The sequence below is a fragment of the Salvelinus fontinalis genome, chromosome 13 (assembly GCF_029448725.1).
Source record: "Salvelinus fontinalis isolate EN_2023a chromosome 13, ASM2944872v1, whole genome shotgun sequence".
In the NCBI taxonomy this organism is placed as follows: domain Eukaryota; kingdom Metazoa; phylum Chordata; class Actinopteri; order Salmoniformes; family Salmonidae; genus Salvelinus; species Salvelinus fontinalis.
In genome coordinates, this window is record NC_074677.1 from 28,744,312 (window position 1) to 28,760,774 (window position 16,463).

The 16,463-nt window shown below is 41.7% G+C and overlaps 1 pseudogene; it reads left to right on the top strand.

The window, feature by feature from the left end:
- The first annotated feature begins 639 nt into the window (after positions 1 to 639).
- On the top strand, positions 640 to 12,078 carry LOC129867818 (SH2B adapter protein 2-like; annotated as a pseudogene).
- The last annotated feature ends 4,385 nt before the right edge of the window (positions 12,079 to 16,463 follow it).

Consider the following 16,463-nt stretch of genomic DNA (forward strand, 5'->3'; position numbering starts at 1 on the left):
CCCGCAGGTGAAGAAGCTGGATGTGGAGGTCCTGGGCTGGCGTGGTTACACATCATCTGTGGTTGTGATGCCGGTTGGACGTACTACCAAATTCTCTAAAACGATGTTGGAGGCAGCTTATGGTAAAAAAATGTACATTCCATTCTCTGGCAACAGCTCTGGTGGATATATATGCATTCAGCATGCCAATTGCACGCTCCCTCAACTTGAGACGTTTTATGGCACTGTGTTGTGTGATACAACTGCACATTTTACAGTGGCCTTTTATTGTCCCCAACACAAGGTGCACCTCTGTAATGATCATTCCGTTTTATCAACTTCTTGATATGCCACACTTGTCAGGTGGATGGATTATCTTGGCAAAGGAGAAATGCTCACTAACAGGAATCTAAACAAATTTGTGCATAACATTTTAGAGAAATAAGCTTTTTGTGCATATGATACATTTCGGGATCTTTTATTTCTGCTCATGAAACATGTTGAGTTTATTTTTGTTCTGTATATACTGTATACATTTATATGCTCTAATGTTCTTCAGTGACCTTTTTATTTTATTTCTTTATACACCCATCCAATACTCTCTCATGTCTACATCAGTGCCTAGTTGATTTTGAATGTTGACATATTGTGCCTAATCCAATGCTTGTATTGCAGGTGGAGAATGGGGGAGAATACATCCTGGAGACTTTAGACTCCCTTCAGAAACACTCCTGTGTGACTGACATTCAGTACTGCATAGACCCGGGGTAAAGAAAAAGACCACCACACTCACTTCTCTGTGATCTAGGGGTGCATTTCAATTTAGTCTAACGTGAAATTAGATTCCTTCCCTTTTCTCTGTTCCTGCACTGATGTGAAGGAGAAGTGAAAGCAAAATCACAGTGTACATCCATCATATTGCTTTCAACCCTGTGTTTTCAGATTGACAGAAGATGGAAAAGGATTTAACTTCAGACTATTGAGATGCACCCCCATATAGATGATTTTAAGCAGCATCACTCAAACCAGTTCCTTCTCTTCCCCTGTCTCAATGAATGTGTTTGTATTCTGTGTGACAGGGACAGTGGAGACGCCATTGAGCTGACGTCTTGTCCTCACGGCCAGTTCCCCTCGGTGTCCACCTGTAGCTGTGAGCTCACATCTAGTGAGTACTTATTCACTTAAATTGGTAATGGTATCCCAGCTAGCACATAACGTTCTTCTTGGTGAGATCATGGTTGTCCTATGGTTATTTTGCATACAACCTTCCCACAACTTTCTGGGAATGGTGCAGGATAGTTGCTTGGCTTTGGAACATTCTCAGCACATTTAAGGAACACCATTTTCTTGGTATTTCATTACTTTAACAGAACATTTCCTAAAATTTCAAACATGTTTTTATTTCATTTCAATTTTGGTAATGTTCTAGGAACCTTCTCCAACTGGTTTGACATTGGGAATGTTCTCAAATTGTTCAGAGGATGTTACGGAAACAATGTTCTTCTGTGGGAATTTCAGTACTTCAGCCATAGGCGGAAATCCCAGGGGGGACGGGGGGGACACGACCCCCCCATCTTGGGAAAAATATGATTTGTCCCCCCCAATATATCACTGTAAACATAACTATGTAATTTCAATAATATTAATAATATGCAATGAAAGCACTTGTGCTGATTATAGACACTTAATAGCGCATTTAAATTTCAAAAGATTGCGACCCCCCCCGCCCTTTGCCGCACAATGGTTTGATCCACTGCCAGTTCTTTAGCTGGCAAGGTAATAGAGAGTTCATATCTACTGTCCGAAAGGGACATGTACGTAACTGACGTGAGGTTAATCCAGTCAATCCATAGCAGGTCCATAGCAATGTTATTTATTTATTTTTATGTTGGCAGGGTTCACACACTAGGGGAATTTGCAGAGCTAGCGCGCAAACTAAAGCAAACATTAACTATCAAGCTAGCTAGTACCTATTCCATTTATGTGGCGTCGTCAAAGATGGAATCTTTGCTATCGTCAGTTTATTCCAAGATCAGCATGCAGCTGTAGTGCTTCGACGTCCCTGTGATAAGGTTAGCAATAAACTGAAGTCCAAACTGAACAGAACAGAACTACACTCTCTTCTACCATTGTCTTAAATATATATAATGGTCTCGTTGCAAAAGATAAATTGTCGCTAGTGAACTTTTTTTATTTTATTTTATTTCACCTTTATTTAACCAGGTAGCAAAGATTATAGCAAACACACAGAAACGGAATTGGTGCTCGCTAGCTTTACAAATTCAGCTATTGTTGGAAGCCAGCCAATATGAAACAAACTATTTAAATTACAAAAGGTTGCAGCATGTGTTGTGTAAATGTGTGTGTGTGCAGCTAGGCCAGCCAGCCAGCCAGGTAGAAAAATGGCAGAAAAAAGTAAGAAGACGGACATCAGAGTATTTGTCAGTACACCAAAACGCATAGTAAGAACTCTAGTATCCTAATATCTCAAAGACTAGTTGATAAAATGTTCATAAGAAAGAAGTGAAATGCTAATGGAAATGTTTCACAATGATGTCATTAGGCAGAGCAGGCAACAGATGGCACACAGACAGCAGAGTTGGGGACAGATTGGCAGACAGGGAGTCTCAGGTAAGTTTGTTGAGTCTTTGTTTGGCAACATTATGAAAGGTTCTCAATTTTTTTGACTTGTAAAATAGGGACATAATTGGAAAATGCCATGGATACCCCCACTCTCAATTTAAACTGGTGACTAAACTAAGATTTGTTTACGGCAATGGTATTGCTGTTGTGATTAATTGTGTAGTTTTGGGTACCGGTAGTTAGGAGTACGGCAAACACCTTATTTATTTTCTAGGAGACAGACTGAGTCATTTAGGGTGGTGAAAGGGAAAGAGCCAGGGAGAGAGACTTCAGAGGACAGTGTCACAGCCACGGCAGGACCAAGTGTCACCCTTGTTGCCAGCAGCACCAGTATAGGGGACAGTGGCACAGCATTGTCCAGTTACCACAGTGATGGCACAAAACCATATCAGCCACACCCACAATTTATAGAACCGCAAACTCTTGCCAACAGAGTGTTGACGTTTCAAGAGAGATGGTTTCGCGATTTCCCCTGGCTACATTATAATCCATCAATAAAAGGAGTGTTGTGTTTTCACTGTAGCCAAGGGTTTTCAAGCCAGCCATCTTTTGGCCAAAGAGCTGATGCTGCCTTCATTAGTGCAGGATTTAGGAACTGGAGAAAAGGCATTGAAAAATTCACAGCACATCAAAATTGCCAAACCCACCGCCACTTTGTAATTGTAACAGCACACCAGCTAAATCCAATCAGTGTCCAGTTATGTCCAGCGCGTGGGGTAAACAGCAGGATGACGCAAGGCATTGCTTGATGAAAATTGTTAGTTCGGTGCGGCATGTAGTAAGACAGGGACAAGCCTTTAGAGGCCACACGGATGACAGTGGGAATTTATACCAGATTTTGAAACTTAGGGCAGAAGAGGATGATCCCATTTTACTGAAGTGGTTAACAGAGCGTACCACAATGTACACAGGCCCAAAAGCACAGAATGAAATTCTGAACATCATGGCCAATAGTCATTCGAGGCATTGCAGCTGAGATTAGGTCTCTTCCGATTGTACAATTTTCATTAATTGTTGATGGTACTCAAGATGTCTCTGGTGCTGAACAGGAGAATGTCTGTCTGCGTTATGTTGACCATGACCTTGTCCCTCACAAGGAGTTTATTGGGCTATACAGGGTGTCGGAGACAACAGGCGAGGGCATTGCGAAAGTGCCAACTGATGTGTTGTTGAGGAAACCCGCAAACATATGCTCGGTTCTTTTGTTCAGTAGTGTGTATAGCAGTGGTTCTCAACCTTTTTGGGGTACTGGAACCCCTGCATATTTTGAGGCAAGGCAGGCAAGGTTTTGAGCGGTCCTCAGGGACCTCCACCCCCTCTATATTATATGTAAACTTACTGGAAACCTTGTGGTACTGACTACATTCATTACACTTTTTTATTTCACGGACCCCTTGCAATTAGTCCATGGATCCCTGTTTGAGAACCCATGGTGTAATTGATAGTTGTTCTTTTGTTTAGTAGTTTTCAGTACACTTACAAATGATTTATTTCATGTTATTTTATTTAAAATGGCATACTTTGTGCAACATACTTGTCCATAGCTGCTGTTTGAAGAGTTGAGACACTGAAGGATATTTTGTTTGATTTATTTGGGTTTTTCATTGAAGTAGTTATTTTGCTTTTAGAACTGTACTTATTTTAAGCTTTTTGTTCTTGCAAAGATATTGTAGACTCAGGCCAGGTGCACATATTTAATGACTATATAAATGTATCAGAAAAAGTCAAATTAAAAGGTCAATTCAATACGGAGACCAACTTTGTGATGGTTCTCAATGGAGATTCTTTTAGATGTGATCACACCATGTTCATTGTATTTATGAAAACTACACCCATACAGTGTACAGTACCATTGTCACCTACTGACCTTTCTTGATATTGCTGGTTGTAAGTACGAATACCTGCATACATACTGGACTGGTAAGGAGCACTGCTATAACTATTATTAGTAGTAGAATTATAATGATTTAAACATTTGAACAAGTTGGGAAAACCCTTCAGTTAACTACTGTACCTATCAATTATCCAGTTGTAGGAATTATGGTTCCTCAATATACATTTAACAACGTATGCTATGTGTTACAGCACTACTTTTGGTGTCCCCCTCAGGAATTGCTCTTGAGAAAATTTAATGTAATTGTCCCCTCCAAGGTTGATCTCAGATTTTCGCCCCTGACTTCAGCATAACGTTTCCACATGGTTCTATTTAAAGTCATGTTTTCCAATTGTTCCAAGAAGGTTAAGAAAACTTTTCATAAAAAACAAGAACTATAACGTTCAGAGAATGTTCTAAGAATGTTATTTATAAATGTATACATTCTGTTCTCAGCATCAACAAAACTTTCTCTATCCTCGATCTTGTTAAGTGTATTCAAGTGTGTTGGCCGCGCCCACTAATTGCCATACCTGATCTTAATGAGTGCTTTTTTTCCATTGAAATTGAGTCTGTTTGAATAGGCTAAAATTAACCTGTTTTTTTTTAAAACATGGCATGCTAGCTCCATCCTGGTGGAGCAGTGGACCAATTCCATGGATAGAGGACAGAAGATCATAGGTTCTCACTGACACTGTGACACAATACAAAATACATGTGTTGGCATGAATAATGCATAAGCAAATACATGTCCATGTGTCCTATCTGTGCTTGGAGTTCAAAACAGTTAACCTAAGCTAGCACTGTTTTTAAAGGTTTTATTGAAACATGTTCTCAGAGCATTAATAAAACCTCTCAGGAAAACTTTCAGGGAACCATAGTAAAACGTTCGCAGTAGTCTTCTTAACGGGTCCAAAAAGTTGAACTCTTTTCCTGAAATGGACCTGGGTCTTTCCCACCCGGACCGATATGCATAAAAATATTTTTTAATATAGAGACCTATTCTGAATGGACCCAAGGACAACTAGACCCGTTCCGTATAGACCTGGTTTGATCCAGACCCGGTCTGATCCAAGTGAGTGAAGCAGCAGAAAAGAGGAGAGAGAGAGAGGTGCCGCTCTAGCAGACGGGGGAGGGGCCGTACTGTAAGCGAGTGACATAGGGAGAGATAGCAAACAACCAAGCCGTCTCACGCTCTAGTAGACTAATAGCTATGATAGGTTATTTATCATCAAATATGATTAAGTAGTACCTGTCTTGACTGCATAAAACCAGGAGAAGCTAGCTAACGTTAGCTAACTAGGCTAATTGAAGCTACAGTGCATGTACTTCCTCATTCCACAGTTACAAATAACAAGTCCATTCAGAATATTAAGTAGCAGCCTACCGGTTGGCTCTTGGTCGTGGTAGCCTATCCTTCTCCTTTAACTTTTAATTCTGTCATTTTAATTTCATATTCCATTGATTACATATCTCCTAACTTTTGCCACACAGAGGCTCTATGACTGTAGCCTATTCCTGATTTGATGACTTATGATTGGCCAACAACAACAAGCTACACGCTCCACTTTTGTGAAAGGCAAGAGCAGCAGCATAAATGAAAACATTTCTCTGCCTCTCTGTCTCTCTCTACTGTTGCAGTTGCGTTCGGATCTGTAGGGGCCTTTCCGGACAAGTCAGTTAAAATAACATATACCCGAGACAGTCATATTCGACCCAGACCCGTGACATTATTTAGAATTCTAGATCCCGACCTGCTCGGGTCCTGAATCGGTTCTCGGTATTCGAGTACAGGTGGCTCCGTGAAGACCTCTAGTTCTCAGAACCTCCCTGCAACCTAAAAATTAACGTTCCCAGAACAGGCAAAATGTTCACTTCCATTCTCAGAAGGTTAAAAAAACATTACCGGTCATTCCCAGAACCAATAGGAAAACAAAAACATACATTTCCACATCTTCCAAGGAACCAAATGTGCTAGCTGGGATCTCCGATTCTGACTGTATGGAGTAACTTTCACTCCATGCTCTCTCTCTCCACACAGATATACACAAGACCCCTCAGCACCGTGCTGGCCCTTCAGGGCCCCACTGTCAGACCCTGTTGGCCTTTCCTTTGCACCCCACCCACATCCCTCTAGAACGCTTCCTCCAGTCACTGGAGTCCAACAGGCCTGGAGCAGGTAATGGCCAGCTCTCTGTATGTGGAAGGATGGCTTTTTGCTTTTTTTGCTAAGCCCATACAGTGACGAAGTGTTTAAGTTGTGCTTTTCACCTGTAGGTGAAGGATCGCCCCACTCTGAGCCGGACACCTCTCTGACCTGCTATCCATGGTTCCACAGTACACTGTCTCGAGTGCATGCTGCTCAGCTGGTGTTGGTGTGCGGAGCCCGGAGCCACGGGCTCTTTGTGATTCGCCAGAGCGAAAAGCGGCTGGGAGAATACGTCCTTACATTCAACTTCCAGGGCAAAGCCAAGGTATGCTCAGACGCAAAACCCTGATCCCGAACTAGTCTTTTTATCTGGCCGGCTGCCCATTCACAGGATTCCCTTTTGCGTCACAAGGGCAAAAGTTAATGTTTTATAATTTAACCTTTATTTAACTAGGCAAGTCAGTTAAGAACAAATTCTTATTTACGACCTACCCCGGCCAAACCCAGACGACGCTGGGCCAATTGTATGCCGCCCAATGGGACTCCCAATCACGGCCGGATGTGATACAGCCTGGATTCGAACCAGGGACAGATACCCCCAAAAACACCACTTGCACTGAGATGCAGTGCCTAAGACCGCTGTGCAATGCTTGCTTAACCTGGAAGCCAGCTGCACCAATGTGTCAGAGAAAGCCGCCAGGTGTACGGTGTTATGTCAGTGTGCACTATGCCCGGCCCGCCACAGGAGTCGCTAGAGCACGATGAAACAAGGTCAACCCAGCCGGCCAAACCCTCCGCTAACCCGGACGACGCTGAGACAATTGTGCGCCGCCTCATGGGTCTCCCAGTCGCGGCCGGCTGCGACATAGCCTGGGATCAGACCAGGATATGTAGTCCTGGTTCAACTGCTGCGCCACTCGGGAGGCCAAAAAGAAAACGTAGAATCAGCTACAGTGCATTCGGAAAGTATTCAGATTCCTTCCCTTGTTCCACATTTTGTTACGTTACAGCCTTTTTCTAAAATGGATTTTTGTTTTTTCCCTTCATTATTCTACACATAATACCCCATAATGACAAAGCAAAAACAGGTTTTTAGAAATTTTTGCAAATGTATTTCCCAAAAAAATCTATCACATTTACATAAGGATTCAGACCCTTTGCTATGAGGTCTCGAAATTGAGCTCAGGTGCATCCTGTTTCCATTGATCATCCCTGAGATGTTTCTATAACTTTATTTGAGTCCACCTGTGGTAAATTCAATTAATTGGACATGATTTGTAAAGGCACACACCTGTCTACATGGTCCCACAGTTGACAGTACATTTCAGAGCAAAAACCAAGCCAGGGGGTTGAAGGAATTGTCCGTAGAGCTCCGCGACAGGATTGTGTTGAGGGTACCAAAACATTTCTACAGCATTGACGGTCCCCAAGAACAGAGTGGCCTCCATCATTCTTAAACAGAAGAAGTTTAGAACCACCAACACTCTTCCCAGAGCTGGCTGCCCGGCCAATATCGTCCAAAATAATATTGTGATATGTAACTGTATTGATTTTTTCCCCCCAACTACCCTTCTACCCTTCCCCCCATCACTATCCAACTACCCTTCTACCCTTTCCCCCCCATTACTATCCAACTACCCTTCTACCCTTTCCCCCCATCACTATCCAACTACCCTTCGACCCTTTCCCCCCATCACTATCCAACTACCCTTTCCCCCCATCACTATCGAACTACCCTGCTACCCTTTTCTCCCTATCGCTATCGAACTACCCTGCTACCTAGTTTACAAATTTACCTCATTATATGGACAAATGGAAAGTAGTCCAGGTCGCGACCCAAGATTGCCATCCGCGTACTAAGCAGCATTGAATGCAAAGCAATGGGAATGGTAGGAAGACCTAACAGCATGCCATGCCTCTACCTCCCTGTGAGTGTAACGGATGTGAAATGGCTAGCTAGTTAGCGGGTGCGCGCTAGTAGCATTTCAATCAGTTACGTCACTTGCTCTGAGACATTAAGTAGGGTTGCCCCTTGCTCTGCAAGTGCCGTGGCTTTTGTGGAGCGATGGGTAACGCTGCTTCGTGGGTGACTGTTGTCGATGTGTGCAGAGGGTCCCTGGTTCGCGCCCGTGTCGGGGCGAGGGGACGACGTAAAGTTACTACTGTTACATTGATGCTGTTGACCCGGATCACTGGTTGCTGCGGAAAAGGAGGAGGTTGAAAGGGGGGTGAGTGTAACGGATGTGAAATGGCTAGCTAGTTAGCGGGTGCGCGCTAGTAGCATTTCAATCAGTTACGTCACTTGCTCTGAGACATTAAGTAGGGTTGCCCCTTGCTCTGCAAGGGCCGCGGCCTTTGTGGAGCGATGGGTAACGACCGTGCTTCGTGGGCGACTGTTGTTGATGTGTGCAGAGGGTCCCAGGTTCGCGCCCGTGTCGGGGCGAGGGGACGCACTAAAGTTATACTGTTACATGAGCAGCACCTGTGTCTGTCTGTGGACTCTCAGGGCCAGTGCCATGTGCACCACCTTTGGTTCCAGAGCATGGGGGACATGCTGCAGCACTTCCACTGCCATCCCATCCTCCTGGAGTCCCGCGGGGCTGCAGACATCACGCTGCGATGCTACGTCCAGAGACACAGCAGCGGCCCAGGTAACACGGCTACTGCTTGAGATGTTTTTGTGTCAAATAAAGGCTATTAATATGATTTCTATTTTAGTGACAAAACATAATGAGTGTTTGATGTCTTATCCAACATTTCTAGTGCCCAAAAACAATCTCTGCATTCTTCAACTGCTTACCAATATATAACCTCTCATCTTAAATTTGTTCATCGGAGGATACAAAAAGTGTTACCTAGCAAGAAAGTCGTTTTAAAAAATTATATTGTTTCAAGCCAATAAATTTGCCTTTTAGGAGAGATCCACTGGAGTAGACAACCATACGGAATTGAGGATCACTCTTCCAGGCCTTGAGGTTGGCCACAAGGGACAGGAGTCAAAATAGTTATTCTCTGTGGAATGTGTTCTTTACACTGAAGCTCCATCTTCCTTCCGCTGTTCCAATTGTGTCCACTTTTCTCACTCCACTGTGTGTAACCACTTAGTGTCAGCCTTTCACATGCGAAATCCATTTGGTCTCCTCTGTTTTGATTTCAACTGAAATATCCTCAAAGCCTTCCTAACGGGTTTTTAAAACCAGTCTTTTTTTTACCTAAACATGTTCTTTTGTACCTTACAACCCTGAAAATGTTAATATAGCACATAAATGCAATTCAAAAGATTCCTACTCTGTCCATATCAAGTTAATAGATAGAATTTGGTATCAAGCTAGATCTATGGTGCATGTGTGTGTGTGTGTTTCAAACACGTCGCTTGTCTGTTGTGTTTCTCTTTGCAGAGCTCAGAGCTTCTCGGATGTCCACCCATACCAGAGAGCCTGGCTGTCGGAACGGCCTCCACCAATCGGCACACTTATTTCCCAGAATCTTGCAGCTGGATGGCGCATCTGTGGACTCTGCTCTCCCCCCCAGCTCCCCTGCACATCCCGCATCCCTTCCCCAGACTTGAGGATGGTAGTGGTGGGGGATTACGGAGTAGCAGTGGCAGCACAGAGCACCTGCTGCCGCCCTCTGGTGGCTTTGCTGATGAACAGCTGGAGAGTGAGGGCACACAAAGAACGCGAGCAGTAGAGAACCAGTACTCTGTCTACTGAGGAACCTTGACATAATCTGACTGACCGCATCAGAATCACATATCGGTTTTGTCAAAACTGGAACTGCTGCCATAATAGAGATTTTGCAGGTTTTGGAACATTCTCCTGCATAGTTTTTTTTGTGATAAAATGTAAGATATCTTTTCAGTGCTCATTGTATGCCATACCTCAAACCTACAAGGTGGAATTCCCCACATTTATCCCCTGACTAGAACACAACTGAATCCCACTATCTAAGGGAGAAGGAATGGATGGGTATGTGCAGTGAGCTTGAGAGAATGACTTAGGATGTCAGTGCTAAGACATGACAAAGAAGGGGAGGATTATATACACCCCAGTGGATGGAACTGTTCAACCTTTATCCCTCGCAGGTGTAGTGAAGGAGATCCTCTGTGATCCCCTTTGATCAAAAGACAATGTGACCCCATGTCTGTACCACATTGATTCTCTTGAGTTTCATAAATCTCTTGGCTCCATGGAATATTACAATTAGTCAACAGGGCGCAATACTCCCTTTTAAAAACATCTTCACTAAAATGTTACTGTGCTTGCTACCAGACCTTGGTTCAAATACAATTTCAATTATTTATTTATTTTTCACATACATTTCAAAGTATTCAGATATTCAACTACTTGTATTCTCGAAGAATATTGGAATGTATTTGCAAATACACTTGTTAAGTATTGGAAATGTATTTGCAAATACTCAAATACACAGACAAGTGTATTTAAGTACAAATATTTAAATACTTCCATGCATTTGAACCCATGTCCTAGGAGTATTTGAAAAAATGTTTTGAAAATATCTACACATAGTAGGCTATTTATATGAAATTCTTTGAAAATACTTCCAATAGAAGTAGTTAATTTTGGACACATTATTTGAAAATACTTTAAAATATTTAAATGAATCACTAAATACACATGTATTTGAACTCAGGTCTGCCTGCTACTATGACATGTAAGGTGTACATGTGTAGCCTAATGTGAAAATAATTTGTCACACTGTCCCCTCTATTTCAATCATGATTCCTTAAGAGACATATGGTGGTAAAAATGTACTACACTGACAACACTTAAATTCATATTCACCAGCTTTTTAAATTTGGTACAATATATACTTACAAGCACATCAAGGCAATTATATGGGGATAATTACAACTCTACTGCCGCTGAAAATTTGCAAAATGTTTTTATTATTATATATAAAAGTGAGTTCACTCTAGAATCAAAGTTAGCCAGATGTTTTCAGACCTCAAAAGTGGACTAGATGAGGTTATGTTATGGAATTTTTATGAATAATGACTAAATTATGTATACATTTAACTTAGAATTATAACTAAACAGAATACTACTATCTTACTGTATGGATGTATGAATCTTATTATAATCATAATACTGAATATAATGTGTGTAGTTTTAGTGAAGAATTAGAACAAGGACTTTCTGTTCCTTGTTAGAAACGAATGGAGCTATCGTCAGACCGTCTGGAATGCTGTGTTCCTTACAGGACATTCTGTCTCTACCCAGGGAGGGGAGAGACCTTGGGCTAGTAGTAGATTGTTTAACAGGTGGCAGACAATGTGGGAAGGCTTGTGAACTATATTGCCATTGTATCCGAGAGGAGGAAGGACATTTTAAAACCTATGACATCATTTTTAGTATATAACCTGATGTAAATTGTACTATGATCAGTACTCTCGAGAATAAACGCTATTGATTGATTGATTTTGAGACTGGTTTCTGTCCATTTTATGCAAATAAGTATCTTACAAATTCTTAGGAATGGACAGAGTGTTTTAATTGAATTGGTTGATGAACATATAGGAATGAAATTCCTTTAACAATTTAACAGGTTATCAAACATGAATAGGACTACATTAAGATCTGAATGTCTGACAGCAAATAAACGTTACTTATTCTGAACTGTGTAGTATACCAAATTTTTTACAGTAAAACAACTATAAGCTGCTATGCTGCTGTAAGCCTTATAATTAACCCCCTTTGTATTCAGTATTGTATCAATGCTGATACATGCTAATAACAACCCAAGTGACATTCAATTCTCATGTGCTTCCATAAGCACGCCTTTTAAATAACTGATTTCTCTGAAATACATTAAACGTGTTGAAGCAGCACAAATGACATGGGATTGGTCATGCATTTTCTTACATCTAATACCTTGAAGGCACATTCCAATTAATTTACTGTACACAATGTTACATTTTATTCTTTCTGTATAAGAGCAAGGCCTAGACCCCTATGTCTGTGTTTACACAGGCAGCCCAATTCTGATAATTTTTCCACAAAATAGGTGACCAATCACATCTGATCTTTTCACCTCAAAAGACCACTTAGTGAAAATTATAATTTGGCTGCCCCAAAAATGATTTAACCCCCAACTTTAAAAGCCAAGTTGAATCATAGGGAAAGGGGATACCTAGTCAGTTGCACAACTGAAATGCATTCAACCTACATGTGTCTTCCGCATTTAACTCAACCCCTCTGAAACAGAGAGGTGTGGGGGGCTGCCTGAATCTACGTCATTGGCGCCTGTTTGGGGTTAACTGCCTTGCCCAAGGGCAGAAAGGCAGACTTTTCCACCTTGCTGGCTTCGAAACAGAGACCTTTAGGTTACTGGCCCAACACTTACCCGCTAGGCTACCTGCCGCTTTAGCGCCATATTGAACGTTAGCCTAATCAACCATTGCACTATTCTGCAATTCATTGAACACTACAGAATCAAATCAACACACAGTATATTTACAGTTCAAGTCAGAAGTTTACATACACTTAGGTTGGAGTCATTAAAACTAGTTTTTCAACCACTCCACAAATTTATTGTTAACAAACTATAGTTTTGGCAAGTCGGTTAGGACATCTACTTTGTGCATGACACACGTCCTTTTTCCAACAATTGTTTACAGATTATTTCACTTATAATTAACTGTATCACAATTCCAGTGGTTCAAAAGTTTACATACACTAAGTTGACTGTGCCTTTAAACAGCTTGGAAAATTCCAAAAATTGATGTCATGGCTTTAGAAGCTTCTGTTAGATTAATTGACGTAATTTGAGTCAATTGGAGGTGTACCTATGGATGTATTTCAAGGCCTACCTTCAAACTTTGCCTTTGCTTGACATCATGGGAAAATCAAAAGAATTCAGCCAAGACCTCAGAAAAAAGATTGTATACCTCCACAAGTCTAGTTCATCATTGGGAGCAATTTCCAAATGCCTGAAGGTACCACGTTCATCTGTACAAACAATACTACGCAAGTATAAACACCATGGGACTACGCAGCCATTAATTATAGTGCTCAGAAAATAGATGCGTTCTGTCTCTTAGAGATGAACGTACTTTGGTGCGAAAAGTGCAAATCAATCGCAGAACAACAGCAAAGGACCTTGTGAAGAGGCTGGAGGAAACAGGTACAAAAGTATCTAAATCCACAGTAAAATGAGTCCTATATCGAAATAACCTGAAAGGCCGCTCAGCAAGGAAGAAGCCACTGCTCCAAAACCGTCGTAAAAAATCCAGACTACGGTTTGCAACTGCACATGGGGGCAAAGATGGTACTTTTTGGAGAAATGTCCTCTGGTCTGATGAAACAAAAATAGAACTGTTTGGCCATTATGACAATCGTTGTTTGGAGGAAAAAGAGGGAGGCTTGCAAGCCGAAGAATACCATCCCAACCGTGAAGCACGGGACTGGCAGCATCATGTTGTGGGGGTGCTTTGCTGCAGGAAGGACTGGTGCACTTCACAAAATAGATGGCATCATGAGGGAGGACAATTATGTGGATATATTGAAGCAACATCTCAAGACATCAGTCAGGAAGTTAAAGCTTGGTAGCAAATGGGTCTTCCAAATGGACAATGACCCCAAGCATACTTCCAAAGGACAACAAAGTCAAGGTATTGGAGTGGCCATCACAAAGCCCTGACCTCAATCCTATGGAAAATGTGTGGGCAGAACTGAAAAAGTGTGTGCGAGCAAGGATCCCACAAACCTGACTCTGTTACACCAGCTCTGTCAGGAGGAATGGGCCAAAAATCACCCAACTTATTGTCGGAAGCTTGTGGAAGGCTACCCAAAACATTTTCCCCAAGTTAAACAATTTAAAGGCAATGCTACCAAATACTAATTGAGTGTATTCTGACCCACTGGGAATGTGATGAAAAAAATAAAAGCTGAAAAAAATCATTCTCTCAACTATTATTCTGACATTTCACATTCTTAAAATAAAGTGGTGATCCTAACTGACCTAAGACAGGGAATTTGTACTAGGGTTAAATGTCAGGAATTGTGAAAAACTGAGTTTAAATGTATTTGGCTAAGGTGTATGTAAACTTCCAACTTCAACTGTAAATGTTGCCGTGTTTCAAAATAAATAAAAATATTTCTCCATTATTTAACCAGGTAGGCCAGTTGAGAACAAGTTCTCATTTACAACTGCGACCTGGCCAAGATAAAGCAAAGCAGTGCGACAAAAACAAGTTGGTTAAAAAAATTAAACGTGATTGAATAAAAACTTTTTTTTTACTGCAATATAGGCCAACACGTATGCTTCTGTTCTTCACTGCACCAATTCCTACATTAGACAATTTCCATTTGAACAAAGTAAATATTTTCTAGTGAACATTAAGAAACACACATGGTACACTGCGGTCTTGTGATGGTGGAACATCTCAACCTAATGCACCAGTAATCCCTATCAGAACCTATTACAGTATCATTAACCTTTCACCTCTATATTCTTAGGTTAAGCAGCTTTCATTAGCACACCTGGATCCAGCAAGAAAGGAAGTGGAAACCAATCAACAGGTGTGTTAAGTAAGGTCCCAATCATCCAATATCATTGCATTCAGTCTTCCCATGGGAATCCTATATGTTAAGTGAATAGAATTACCTCCTATGCTTCTTTAGTGTCATTTTGCTAAATCCATTTCCTCCCTGTTTCAAGTTGATCAGAATAGACACTGCCATGATGACCAACAGCCATCTCCTTCATCTTGCCCAAATCAAATTGTATTTGTCACATGGGCCGATCACAACAGGTGTAGTAGACCTTACAGTGAAATGCTTACTTACAAGCCCTAAGAAGTTAAGAAAAAAAGTTCAGTAAAAAATAGAAAATAAAAGTAACAAATAATTAAACAGCAGCAGTAAAATAACAATAGTGAGGCTATATACAGGGGGTACTGAGAAGCAGCTCGTAGCCACCTCACTGCCTGCAGTTCTTGTCTGGGTGGTAGATGAAAGACTGCTTGTAGTAAGTAGTCTTGAACTAAGCTTACGTGGCGGTCGGAGACACCAAGGATTTTATGATATGCCGTTCTGCTTTTATACATAGGATCATACATGTTGCTGTTGCCATGAGCCCTCACAAATAACTGCTCATGAGACGCTAAATAAGGCTTGACTGTCTTTTGGAAAACCTCACTGCACAGCGATCTTTTCTGCTTGCTTTGGGTTGTGGTGGCAGCCACGAGACTGTTTCTTCTCCAGCTTGAGGCAATAACATGGACCTGTGGGTCGGTGAGGTGAACTTAGATAAAACCACCTGGAAGCCGTGTTCATCGAGTGGTTTTATATCCTCACTGTCAGACAAGTTATTCATCCACACAGACCCAAACTGTAATTCCCCCTCACCGAATTTTGATAAGGTTGTAGCAAAATACAATATCAAATCCACTGTCGGTGAGTCTGCTGAGGCACCTTGAGTTCTCAGTTTCTAAACTCTCATTACGCTTAGATCACACCGACAGCATCATTGCATTTTGGTACACCAGAATTACATTAATTTCCAATGAAGCGCCTTGCAGCATGTTAGGTGTGGTGCATTGGTTGGATTTATCGAACGTATGCCTCAAACTATGCATAGACGACTTGACAGAAATGGTAGCAGAAGGTGAATGTTAAACTTTTGTTGCATACATATCCAGATGATGCATGCTGTAATGAAACAGCAGGGAGCAGGTCTCGAACCCTCGACCTTCGAGCCCGAGGTCCGGCGCGCTATCGACTGTGCCGCAAAATAATTCTCGTGCGGCAGAGTCGATTTCCGCGCTTATAAACCCAGGGTCGTTATAAATACTAT